Genomic DNA, 13,703 nt, shown 5'->3' on the forward strand with positions numbered 1-13,703 from the left:
TCGCAGCGACGGACTCTATCCTATCCCCTTTATCCATTTTTTTGGAAAAAGTCCTCACCCCTTTGACACAAAAATCTCAGTCATATCTACTTGACACCGGGGCTTTCCTCAGAACACTACAGACATTAGGCACTGTCCCCATTAACTCCTTTCTGGTGTCTTTTGACGTGAAGGACCTTTACACGTCCATCCCCCACGACCGAGGAATTGACTGTGTCAGACAATTACTGACAACATCTGAACTACATCACGACACGATTGATTTGTGTCTTGAGCTACTTACCACGGTTCTCACCAGGAACTACTTCCTATTTGAGGACATCTACTACCTCCAGGCACAGGGGACCGCCATGGGGTCCAACATGGCGCCTCCGTATGCAAACACGTATATGGCCGCATTCGAGGAAGGGGTGGTCTACCCCAACACCCTCTTTAGGACTCACTGTGTCACCTGGAAGAGGTTCATAGACGATATTTTTTGTATATGGACTGGACCACTTGACACTCTTGACCAATTTTTTGAAACATTAAATGCCTCTTGGCCAGGTCTCTCATTCACCATGACGAAAGACGAACATCAGGTCAGTTTCCTCGACACTTTAGTATTGAAGGATAAGGATGGTAACATAAGTACAGATCTATATAGAAAGTCCACTGACCGAAATAGCTTGCTCCATTACAGTAGTCTGCACCCCGTAACTACCAAAAATGCCATCCCCCGCTCACAATTTCAGAGGGTGGAGCGTATAGTTACCAATCCATCCAAGAAGCAAGAAAGGTTGAATGAGATGTACAATAAATTCAGTGAACGGGGATATCCCCCTAACATATTACATGATGCCCTAAATCCACCAACCAACCTCAAACAACCTGTCACAAATCGCTTACCATTTGTACATACCTACCATCCCTACGTCCATATACTCCATCACAGCATTAGGAAACATTGGAGACTACTACAAGAGGCATATCCGGATATACCGGAATTCCGCAATCACTTCCTTCCCTGTTATAAACGGGCACGTAATATCCGTGATACATTGGTCAAAGCCGACATTGGATCAGGCTCACGCTCTTCCACCCAGAGATTCCTCTCCCAACCCAGGACTGGCACACATCCATGCCTTCATTGCAATCAATGCGGAAATGTCTTAAAGGGAGATCACTTTTATCACCCACATTCGGGCAAGCGATATCAAATCAAAGACTATAGCACCTGTGATACCTCTTTTGTGGTGTATTCCATTAAATGCCCTTGTGGCCTTTTATATATTGGCGAAACTTCTCAACCGATACGGGACCGTATCAGTAAACACAAGTCGACAATAAGATGCAAAAATACGTTGCTGCCACTACCCCACCATTTCATTGACGCTGGACATTCTATACCTCAGCTGAAATTCCAGGTAATAGAACATGTCCCAGCACCTCGACGGGGGGGCAACCGTATCCAAACCCTCAAAAGAAGAGAGGCCTTTTGGATACATGAACTTGAAACTATAACACCAAGAGGCCTCAACAGGGATTATGATCTCCTGGCCTTCCTATAGACTCTGTGATTAACTTTGTATGGTTTATTTACCTTGTACATGCTTGCATTCACTCTTCTAAAATGTTGTATTAACATATAGCTTTGTTTTACAGAGTCATCAGTATTGAAATTGACGGCACGCAAATGTTCACATCCCGATCCTCCTTCCCCCTGGATCCCCAACTTATCCTTATGGTCTCTGGTTTTGTACTTATCATTACTCAAAATCTCTCCTCTCCCCTCCTTTCTGTCTTTTTTCTACAGTGCAGGTCATTAGCACAGGACTTAACAATAACACCCTCACATCCACTATTTCTTTTGTTTATAGCTCCTCCCACTTTGGGTCAGCCCCATTTGCCAAGTCCCTGTGCATTACAAAGGAAGGTGGAACGCACCTCCATGATTGTTTCCACATCACTGACACGCAGAGCGTCGCCGGCATATACAGTGCGTCACTTCCGGTGACGCACTTCCGGTTTCACGCCGTCCAGCGGTCCCGCCCCCTGGCCATATACTGGCGTCTTTGCAGGCATGGCAGCACATCACGGAACAAGCGGCGGACACCGCGTTCCACACCTGCATCCCTGTCTCTCCTGGTAAGACCCATTTATTAGCGTCAGTGTTCCATATCATGGGTGCTGTCATTTTCATAGCCTAATCCGTCCACCTCTTCTTTTAGACAGGGGAGTTCTCACCCTGGTCCATCCACTGGGTCCTTATTCACTACCATTATACAGGGTACGTACATTACCACTATCTGGGTACACCGCACGCACCCTGCCAGTTTATTTATATGCTATATTACATCGCTTATAGTTTCTACCTCTGAAGAGGATATATCTGGGTACACCGCACGCACCCAGCCAATTCATGCTATACCAGATTGCTCACGGTTTCTGCCTCTGAAAAGGATATATAGCATATCACCACTTCTGACAGGTGGTATATTTGGGTTGGTATCACTATATCCCTTATACTACTGGTTTGGACAAACGATTCCCTGTTATATGTCCTTATATATTGTTTTTCGTAGATACAGTCCATTATCTAGATAAACAGAGAAACGTCCCTGGACATTGTCCCTCACAGCAGTATCCTGATTCACATCAAACAGGGGTTAGTCTGACTCTTAAAAGTTTGGTCTAAAGTGCCATAACCTACACCTGTCTAAAAACAGATACATTTATACCTTAGGATCCAAATATAGGACCTTAATCTGACTTCAAGCCACACATAATAAGCATTTCTAAGAGACAAGGTATGACTCCTCCCTTATTTCTTTCTCTCCGCTCCATTCCCCCATTCCCCTTCCCATCCATCACTATAGATGCATAATATATAAGTCTCCTCATTATTTTCCATTTTTTCATTACTTTGTTGTTATTTATATTTTATGTGATTTTGTATTATTGTAAATACTTTATTTGCACATTATCGCAGTACACTGAAGAAGGTCAAAGTGTGACCGAAACGTCTGTACAAGTGGCTGCTATTAAAATTCCACATCATTACAAGTTGAGTGCCAAAGTTTATTTTATATACAGTCCTGCGTGTGTGGCATCTCTGTGATTTGGTGCCACAGAAAACACTGTGTGTAACATTGTGCCTGATTTTCCTTGTGGTCTCAACAACCTGTTAAGGGATATTGAAATCATACTGAAGTTATAGCTCACCGTGTAAGTTGTTTGACAGCAACAAATAAAGTTACTTTGGTTACGTTTTTAAAACAATGAGGAAGTCTGGTGCAAGAGGTCGTGGCCGTGGGCGTTCATTGTCAGCTGGTAATGATGGTAGTGGTAGTGGAGCATCAGGTGGGCGTGGGGATAAAAATATTCCACCTAAGTCTGGAGCTGTGGAGCCAGTTTCGTCGTCTGGCTACACAAGGCCTCGAAAGCTCTCTTTTCTGGGAGTAGGAAAACCGCTTTTAAAGCCGGAGCAGCAACAGCAAGTTTTGGCTTACATTGCAGGCTCAGCCTCTAGCTCTTTTGCCTCCTCTTCTGAAACTGGTAAATGTAAAAGCAGCGCGTCGCTTGTGGATGTTCACGGTCAGGGACAAGTCGCTTCCTTGTCCTCTTCAGCAAAAACAACAACAAGAGAGAAGGATGCAGCAGGCGACACAACGGGTTACTCCATGGAGCTCTTTACACATACCGTCCCTGGCTTAGAAAGTGAAACACTTAACAGGCCATGCCCATTACAAGTAGATTCTGACATGGAGTGCATTGATGCACAGCCACAGCCAGAGTACTATGCTGCTCCTTTGACTCAGACCACAACATTGCCCTCTCAGGGTACTGATCCGCAATCAGACCCTGATGAGACTATGTTGCCCCGCCACGAACGCTGTACCACCGACCGACACGGTGACACAGACGAAGTTGCACACGAGCTCGAAGAGGAGGTAATAGATGACCCAGTTGTTGACCCCGATTGGCAGCCATTGGGGGAACAGAGTGCAGGCGGCAGTAGTTCAGAAGCGGAGGTGGAGGAGGGGCCGCAGCAGGCATCAACATCGCAACAGGTTCCATCTGCCGGGCCCGTATCTGGCCCAAAACGCGTGTCAAAGCCAAAACCTGTTGGAGGACAGCGTGGCCATCCGGTTAAAGCTCAGTCTGCAATCCCTGAAAAGGGATCCGATGCTAGGAAGAGTGCAGTCTGGCATTTTTTTAAACAACATCCAATTGATCAGCGCAAAGTCATCTGTCAAAAATGTTCAACTAGCTTAAGCAGAGGTCAGAATCTGAAAAGTCTCAATACTAGTTGCATGCATAGACACTTAACCACCATGCATTTTCAAGCCTGGACTAACTACCAAACGTCCCTTAAGGTTGTAGCACCCTCGGCCAATGAAGCTAGTCAGCAACGCAACATCCCTTCCGTCACTGTAAGGCCACCATTTTCCGCACCACCGGCAGTATCTGTGCAGGTTTCTTTGCCAGCCAAAAGCAGTCAGGGTCAGGGAATCACCAGTTTTGTAGGAGGAAATATTGCATCTAGGGCACCGGCGGAAACAATACCGTCTCCAACCGTCTCTCAGTCTGCCATGTCCACCGGCACACCCGCAAGTTCCATGTTCTCCATCTCTCCAGTTCAGCTCACACTACATGAGACTCTGGTTAGGAAAAGGAAGTACTTATCCTCGCATCCGCGTACACAGGGTTTTAACACCCACATAGCTAGACTAATCTCGTTAGAGATGATGCCCTACCGGTTAGTTGAAAGCGAAGCTTTCAAAGCCCTGATGGAGTACGCTGAACCACGATATGAGCTACCCAGTCGACACTTTTTTTCAAGAAAAGCCATCCCAGCCCTGCACCAGCATGTTAAACAGCGCATCGTCCATGCACTCAGGCAATCTGTGAGTACAAAGGTGCACCTGACTACAGATGCATGGACCAGTAGGCATGGCCAGGGACGTTATGTGTCCATCACGGCACACTGGGTGAATGTGGTGGATGCAGGGTCCACAGGGGACATCAATTTCGGGACAGTTGTGCCTAGCCCACGGTCTAGGAAACAGTTGGCTGTAGGCGTTCGCACCCCCTCCTCCTCCTCGTCCTCCTGCAGAAGCTACAGCTCTTCCACAGACCGCAGTCGGCCAACCACTCCATCGGCAGATGACACTGTTGCACACCAGTTGTCCCATTATGGGCCAGCTACTGGCAAGCGTCAGCAGGCTGTATTGGCTATGAAGTGTTTGGGCGACAACAGACACACCGCGGAAGTTCTGTCCGAGTTCTTGCAACAAGAAATGCAGTCGTGGCTGGGCACAGTAGATCTTGAGGCAGGCAAGGTAGTGAGTGATAACGGAAGGAATTTCATGGCTGCCATCTCCCTTTCCCAACTGAAACACATTCCTTGCCTGGCTCACACCTTAAACCTGGTGGTGCAGTGCTTATTGAAAACTTATCCTGGGTTCTCCGACCTGCTCCTCAAAGTGCGTAGACTTTGCTCACATATCCGACGTTCGCCTGTACACTCCAGCCGTATGCAGACCTATCAGCGGTCTTTGAACCTTCCCCAGCATTGCCTAATCATAGACGTTGCAACAAGGTGGAACTCAACACTGCACATGCTTCAGAGACTGTGCCAACAGAGGCGGGCTGTTATGTTTTTGTGGGAGGATACACATACACGGGCAGGCAGTAGGATGGCAGACATGGAGTTGTCAGGTGTGCAGTGGTCCAAGATACAAGACATGTGTCAAGTCCTTCAGTGTTTTGAGGAATGCACACGGCTGGTTAGTGCAGACAACGCCATAATAAGCATGAGCATCCCCCTAATGCGTCTGCTGATGCAAAGTTTGACGCACATAAAGGATCAGGCGTCTGCACCAGAGGAAGAGGAAAGCCTTGATGACAGTCAGCCATTGTCTGGTCAGGGCAGTGTACAGGACGAGGTAGCGGGCGAAGAGGAGGTGGAGGACGAGGAGGATGATGGGGATGAGTATATTTTTAATGCGGAAGCTTTCCCGGGGGCACTGGAAATTGGTTGCGTGGCAAGGCCGGGTTCTGGTTTTTTGAGGGACACAAGTGACGTAGATTTGCCTGAAACTGCCCCTCAACCAATCACAACCGGAGTTTTGACAACTGGAACTTTGGCCCACATGGCGGATTATGCCTTACGTATCCTAAAAAGGGACACACGCATTACGAAAATGATGAACGATGACGATTACTGGTTGGCCTGCCTCCTTGATCCACGCTATAAAGGCAAATTGCAAAATATTATGCCACATGAGAACTTGGAACTAATATTAGCAACTAAACAATCAACTCTTGTTGACCGTTTGCTTCAGGCATTCCCAGCACACAGCGCACGTGATCGTTCTCACACGAGCTCCAGGGGGCAGCAGACTAGGAGTGTTAGGGGTGCACACATCAGAAGTGGCGTTGGACAGAGGGGTTTTCTGACCAGGTTGTGGAGTGATTTTGCTATGACCGCAGACAGGACAGGTACTGCTGCATCAATTGAAAGTGACAGGAGACAACATTTGTCCAGTATGGTTACTAACTATTTTTCATCCCTTATCGATGTTCTCCCTCAACCGTCATTCCCATTTGATTACTGGGCATCAAAATTAGACACCTGGCCAGAATTGGCAGAATATGCATTGCAGGAGCTTGCTTACCCGGCAGCAAGTGTCCTATCAGAAAGAGTATTCAGTGCTGCAGGTTCAATATTAACCGAAAAAAGGACTCGTCTGGCTACCCAAAATGTTGACGATCTAACATTCATTAAAATGAACCACAACTGGATTTCAAAATCTTTTGCCCCACCTTGCCCGGCCGACACCTAGCTTTCCTATGAAAAGCTCTTGCCTGTGAATTACTTTTCTAATGTCTAATTTGCTGCAGCTGATTGTACAGCATACGACATGTTTACACCTCCATAAATGGCCAAACTCACCACACGGGGCCGTGGTATCGCGACTTGGCGCAAGCACCCGTGAGACTGCTGTTTGTCTGAAGAGGTGGGTGTGCTCGCTTTTGGTTGACGGCATTGCTACTGGGTCCCTCATAGTACAATGTAGTGTCTCTGGCGGTGGTGGTGCGCACCCAACGTCAGACACACCGTTGTAACATGAGGGGCCCTGGGGCGGTCCCGCCGGCCACAAGAGAGTTCCCCCATCCCCCAGCTCAAACTGTGCTCTACCACGTGCAAAATTATGTCGCACAGCTCCACCAATGTTTAGTCTATTCGCTGACATCATTCAATGTCTGGCACTGACAATACAAATTTGTAGACATCTATGATGCTACTTAAAGTAGTCTGTGTCAGTGTCCTATATTGGCACCATTAAATAGTTACTGCCAAATTACTATGTCAGAAACTCAGCAGATGAGCCCACCCCTGTACCTAAGTATGCCACTTTTTTTTTTTTTTTTTTGGGTTGTTTTGCGAGACATTAACATCTATTTATATTTTGGGAGTACTGGGACAGACACTCCTTGCAATACTCCTCCACTGACCACAATGCTGCCTGCCTGTGTATCCATGTAACTGATGTAAAACTGCCTTGAGCCTATGTTTTGTTATTTTAGGCCTTTGATAGCCTGTCTGCGGTCCCTACTTTAAATACTCCTCCACTGACCACCAAGCTGCCTGTGTATCCATGTAACCGATGTAAAACTGCCATTAGCCTATTGTTTGCTATTTTAGGCCTTTGATAGCCTGTCTGCGGTCCCTACTTTAAATACTCCTCCATTGACAACAATGCTGCCTGTGTATCCATCTAACCTATTTTAAACTGCCTTGAGCCTATGTTTTGTTATTTTAGGCCTTTGATAGCCTGTCTGCGGTCACTACTTTAAATACTCCTCCACTGACCACCAAGCTGCCTGTATATCCATGTAACCGATGTAAAACTGCCATGAGCCTATTGTTTGCTATTTTAGGCCTTTGATAGCCTGTCTGCGGTCCCTACTTTAAATACTCCTCCATTGACAACAATGCTGCCTGTGTATCCATGTAACCTATTTTAAACTGCCTTGAGCCTATGTTTTGTTATTTTAGGCCTTTGATAGCCTGTCTGCGGTCCCTACTTTAAATACTCCTCCACTGACCACCAAGCTGCCTGTATATCCATGTAACCGATGTAAAACTGCCATGAGCCTATTGTTTGCTATTTTAGGCCTTTGATAGCCTGTCTGCGGTCCCTACTTTAAATACTCCTCCATTGACAACAATGCTGCCTGTGTATCCATGTAACCGACGTAAAACTGCCATGAGCCTATGTTTTGTTATTTTAGGCCTTTGATAGCCTGTCTGCGGTCCCTACTTTAAATACTCCTCCATTGACAACAATGCTGCCTGTGTATCCATGTAACCGACGTAAAACTGCCATGAGCCTATGTTTTGTTATTTTAGGCCTTTGCTAGCCTGTCTGCGGTCCCTACTTTAAATACTCCTCCACTGACCACCAAGCTGCCTGTGTATCCATGTAACCGATGTAAAACTGCCATAAGCCTATTTTTAGGTATTTTAGGCCTAGGAAGCCTGTCTGCAGTCCCTAATTCAAGTTGTCCTCAAATGAATAAAGCTGAGCTTCTACCTTCTGCCTCTCATTAACTGCTGTTTTTTTAAAAAAAAAATGGTGTTTAGGGCCTACTAACGGTTTCTGCCCCTCCCTGGTGTTGCCCTCAACTGAATACAGCTGAGCTTCAACCTTCTGCCTCTCATTAACTGGTGTTTTTTTAAAAAACAAAATGGTGTTTAGGGCCTACTAACGGTTTCTGCCGCTCCCTGGTGTTGTCCTCAACTGTATAAAGCTGAGCTTCAGTCTTTAGGCTTTTGGCCTATAGTAGCAGATATTAAACTGCATTTGGCCTACTAGTGTGGCTGGGCCCTTAAAACAGTGTCTGCTGCTCCTGGGTTTGCTACTCCACTGAACAAAGCAATGCCGCCTGTTTAGTCCTGTTACCAATTTTGAACTGCATTTAGCCCACTTTATTCTTTGGGCCCATATCTGTTTCCCCCTCATCCTGCCCATTGCCCAGCCAGTGATAGATGAGTCTGCTGGTACATTGACCCATAATGCAACATTCCCCGTGCACGCTACACTGCAAGATTGTGACCCTGCTGAAAGTCAGGTCCCCCTTCCCGCATAAAATACCACCTTACACGGGGACAAAGAGGAAGGTGCAGATGAAGGTGCAGGTTCCTTCATCAGGTGGGGGGAGGAATACTCGTTGGCGACGTCACTGCCACAGGGCCCCTCATAGTACGCAAAAGTGTTGCTACCGGTGGGAGGCGCCCCCGCCGTGCAAACACACCGCTGTACTTTGATCGGTGACTACCCAGATAACGGTGCAGCTACGACACTTAAGTAAGCCCACCACGAAGTCCATCCCAACCATCTCCCAGGGCCTGTCTGCCACTGGCAGGGGGTAAAGTAGCCCAGCAGGCCGTTGCCGAGTAGACCGATTCTTGGCGCAGGAGACACATGCCCGAATATTATCCCTGACGTCACGAGCCATATGCGGCCACCAGTATGTTCTCGCCAGAAGCTCAAATGTCCTCTTGATCCCGAAATGTGTACCCTCCTTGGACAAAGGAGCCCAACAGAGAAACTCCGGTCGCAAATTTGATGGTACAAAAGGCTTGCCCGGGGGAACAGACTCTAGTGAATCCGGAGCCACGGTTCTCAGGCTCTCAGAAGGGACAATAAGCCAAGGCTCCTCCTCCTCTGATGACACTACGGAGCGGGAGAGAGCGTCGGCACGAATGTTCTTCAACCTGGAGAAAAAAGTTAGGGTGAAATGGAACCGGGAGAAGAACAGGGACCATCTGGCCTGGCGAGAATTTTGCCGCTGGGCTGTCTGTTAGTACACAAAATTTTTTTGGTCTGTAAAAACTTTAGGAGGTGTCTCCACTCTGAGAAAGCCAACTTCATGGCTAGCAACTCCCTGTCCACGATGGAATAATTCCTCTCCGCTGGTGAGAAGGTCTTGGAGAAGAAGCAAGGATGCTTCTGACCTTGAGCATCCTTTTGGAAGAGAACTGCTCCAGCACCAACGGATGAGGCATCCACCTCTATTATGAATGCCTTATCTACATCGGGGCGATGTAGGATGGGAGCGCTAGCGAAGTGTGACTTAATAGTGAGTAGGGCCTTGGAGACCTCCTCCGACCACAACTTGGGATTTGCTCCCTTCTTGGTGAGGGCAACCAAGGGAGCTACCAAAGATGAGAAGTGTGGGATGAACTGGCGATAGTAATTAATGAACCCCATAAAGCGCTGCACTGCTTTAAGAGAATGGGGTTCTTGCCAGTCCATTACAGCCTGTAGCTTGGCAGGATCCATAGCCAATCCCTGGTCAGAGATGATATAGCCAAGGAAAGGCAAAGACTCCTGCTCAAACACACACTTCAGTTTGCCCGTAAGAGGTCAAAAACTTTGCAAACATCTCTCTGATTGGAGTCAATATCTGGAGAGTAGATGAGAATATCATCCAGATAGACTACGACCGAGGTGGTGAGCATCACCCGGAAGATGTCGTTCACAAAGTCTTGGAAAACGGCTGGGGCATTACAGAGTCTATCAAAGAGCTCAGATATCAAGGGCAAAGGATACTTATTCTTAAGTGATGGCGTTAAGACCCCAGTAGTCTATGCATGGACGTAGTTCTCCCCATATTGACAGCAGTATCAGAGGGGCTAAACGCCCACGATCAATGCTAGCAGGGCGTCACCTCTCATATGGAGTTGACACCCACATTTGATCGTGACGGTGCTTTGTGTGAGCTCATATGATCCCACAGCACTGTACATATATGGCGCATGTTGGGAAGGGGTTAAGAAAGAAGTGTGTAAAGACAGAAGACACAACCTTCAAAGAAATCATGCATTTTGGAAATTAAGAAAAGTAAACACTGAATCAGAAGGCAAACATTTTAATAAAATTCACAATACTAATAACAATACCACACACAATACAATACAACCACTCACCGATTCATCAAACCTACATACTAAAGATGACCTGCTAATAGTTGTTATCACATTTTACTGTCTTTATAAGTATAACAGCAGCTCTAGAATGTTGTCTTTATGTTGTTTTTTATCTATTTTGAAACACTACTGCTTTTGACAGAACAAACTTGACATTTAAGTCTGTCTTAAAATATTGTGCACAGGGCAACAAGCTCAGAGTACAAAACCAGCACTAAAACTACATATAAATTATGCAAAAGGAATCAATGAAGAAAGTAATGCAATAAAAGGAACAAATAATGTCATGTCAAATGCATACAGGTTGCTGGGGAGAGGATGTATGCCTACAAAAAAGTGCTGAATGATTGCCCACTGTCCTTAAAAGGTGATGATACCTATGGTGATAATTACAATCAGTTCCTTCTATAAAATCTTGCAATGGCTTTAAAATATAACACATTAAGTAGCAATGAAGAAAGTGTTTAAGTAGGAAAGATGGATATGCTTCTTAGACCAGCTAATTTTCCTTACTGCTCAGTTCACAGATCTGGGGGTATGACCTAGAATAATGGCCCAACAGACGGAACTTGATAACATTTCACCTGAGAAGAGCTGACAAGTGTCCATTCAGTTTTTATTATATATAACAGTAAAGGCATAACAATCATTTCCAAACCATGAAATCTTTGAGATCTCTTAGAGCCACAATTACAAAAAATATATAATGTGACTCATTAGAAACACATATATAAGATACTTTATAAGCGTGTCCCGAGGAACACTCCAGTATAAAACATCAGAAAATATAAAAATAAGTATTTTGCTTATAAAAAAGAAAATACTGGAGAGATATCAAATGCAGACATTTTAACATTAAAAACACATACAACAAAAAACTGGTACAGTACAAAAATTGGCCACCAGCTACAAAAACTTTCTCCTGCAAGTAGTTAACTGAAAGGTTTTTTTCAGTTGAAAACACAGATATGGCATCCACCGAGTGTTGTCCTGTCGCGTCTTCTTTATATTATTGCCAAGAAGCTGCAACTGAATAAAGCTGTGCTTCAACTTTATGGCTTTCGGCCTATAGTATCAGATATTAAACTGCATTTGGCCTTCAACTTTGGTTCCGGCCTACTAACGGTGTCTGCCCCTGCCTGGTGTTGTCCTCAACTGAATAAAGCTGAGCTTCCACCTTCTGGCTCTGATTAACTGCTGTTTTTTTAAAAATTGGCTGTTCCGGCCTACTAACGTTGTCTGCCCCTCCCTGGTGTTGTCCTCAACTGAATAAAGCTGAGCTTCCACCTTCTGGCTCTGATTAACTGCTGTTTTTTTAAAAATTGGCTGTTCCGGCCTACTAACGGTGTCTGCCCCTGCCTGGTGTTGTCCTCAACTGAATAAAGCTGTGCTTCAACCTACTGGCTCTGATTAACTGCTGTTTTTTTAATAATTGGCTGTTCCGGCCTACTAACGGTGTCTGCCCCTGCCTGGTGTTGTCCTCAACTGAATAAAGCTGTGCTTCAACCTTCTGGCTCTGATTAACTGCTGTTTTTTTAAAAATTGGCTGTTCCGGCCTACTAACGGTGTCTGCCCCTGCCTGGTGTTGTCCTCAACTGAATAAAGCTGAGCTTCCACCTTCTGGCTCTGATTAACTGCTGTTTTTTTAAAAATTGGTTGTTCCGGCCTACTAACGTTGTCTGCCCCTCCCTGGTGTTGTCCTCAACTGAATAAAGCTGTGCTTCAACCTTCTGGCTCTGATTAACTGCTGTTTTTTAAAAAATTGGCTGTTCCGGCCTACTAACGGTGTCTGCCCCTGCCTGGTGTTGTCCTCAACTGAATAAAGCTGTGCTTCAACCTTCTGGCTCTGATTAACTGCTGTTTTTTTAAAAATTGGCTGTTCCGGCCTACTAACGGTGTCTGCCCCTCCCTGGTGTTGTCCTCAACTGAATAAAGCTGGGCTTCAACCTTCTGGCTCTTATTAACTGCTGTTTTTTTAAAAATTGGCTGTTCCGGCCTACTAACGGTGTCTGCCCCTGCCTGGTGTTGTCCTCAACTGAATAAAGCTGAGCTTCCACCTTCTGGCTCTGATTAACTGCTGTTTTTTTTAAAAATTGGCTGTTCCGGCCTACTAACGGTGTCTGCCCCTGCCTGGTGTTGTCCTCAACTGAATAAAGCTGAGCTTCTACCTTCTGGCTCTCATTAAGTGCTGTTTTTTAAAAGATTGGTGGTTCCGGCCTACTAACGGTGTCTGCCCCGCCTGCCACATTCTGGCTTTCGGCCTATACTATCAGATATTAAACTGCATTTGGCCTACTAGTGTGGTTAGGCCCTTGAAACAGTGTCTGCTGCTCTTGGGTTTGCTACTCCACTGAACAAAGCAATGCCGCCTGTTTAGTCCTGTTACCAATTTTGAACTGCATTTAGCCTACTTTATTCTTTGGCCCTATATCTGTTTCCTCCTCATCCTGCCCATTGCCCAGCCACTGCTAGATGAGTCTGCTGGTACATTGACCTAGACCACTACATTCCCCTTGTACTCTACACAGCCAGAATCTGACCCTGCTGAAAGTAAGGTTCCCCTTCCCGCATGTTATACCACCTTACACAGGGACAAAGAGGAAGGTGCAGATGAAAGTGCAGGTTCCTTCATCAGGTGGGGGGGGGGCATACTCGTTGGCGACGTCACTGGCACAGGGCCCCTCAGAGTACGCAAAAGTGTCGTTGCTGGTGGGAGGCG

General features: G+C 46.1%; 2 long non-coding RNA genes across 2 annotated transcripts in view; both read left to right on the plus strand.

Annotated features, from left to right (window-relative positions):
• Window positions 1-13,703, plus strand: part of LOC143818555 (uncharacterized) — a 419,173-nt gene that overhangs the window by 289,965 nt on the left and 115,505 nt on the right. The window lies entirely within an intron of this gene.
• Window positions 2,609-3,045, plus strand: LOC143818554 (uncharacterized). The gene is made up of 3 exons (XR_013224603.1): window positions 2,609-2,647; window positions 2,726-2,789; window positions 2,972-3,045. It is a non-coding gene; the product is annotated as an uncharacterized LOC143818554 (long non-coding RNA).

Source organism: Ranitomeya variabilis, chromosome 3 (genome assembly GCF_051348905.1).
Source record: "Ranitomeya variabilis isolate aRanVar5 chromosome 3, aRanVar5.hap1, whole genome shotgun sequence".
NCBI lineage: Eukaryota > Metazoa > Chordata > Amphibia > Anura > Dendrobatidae > Ranitomeya > Ranitomeya variabilis.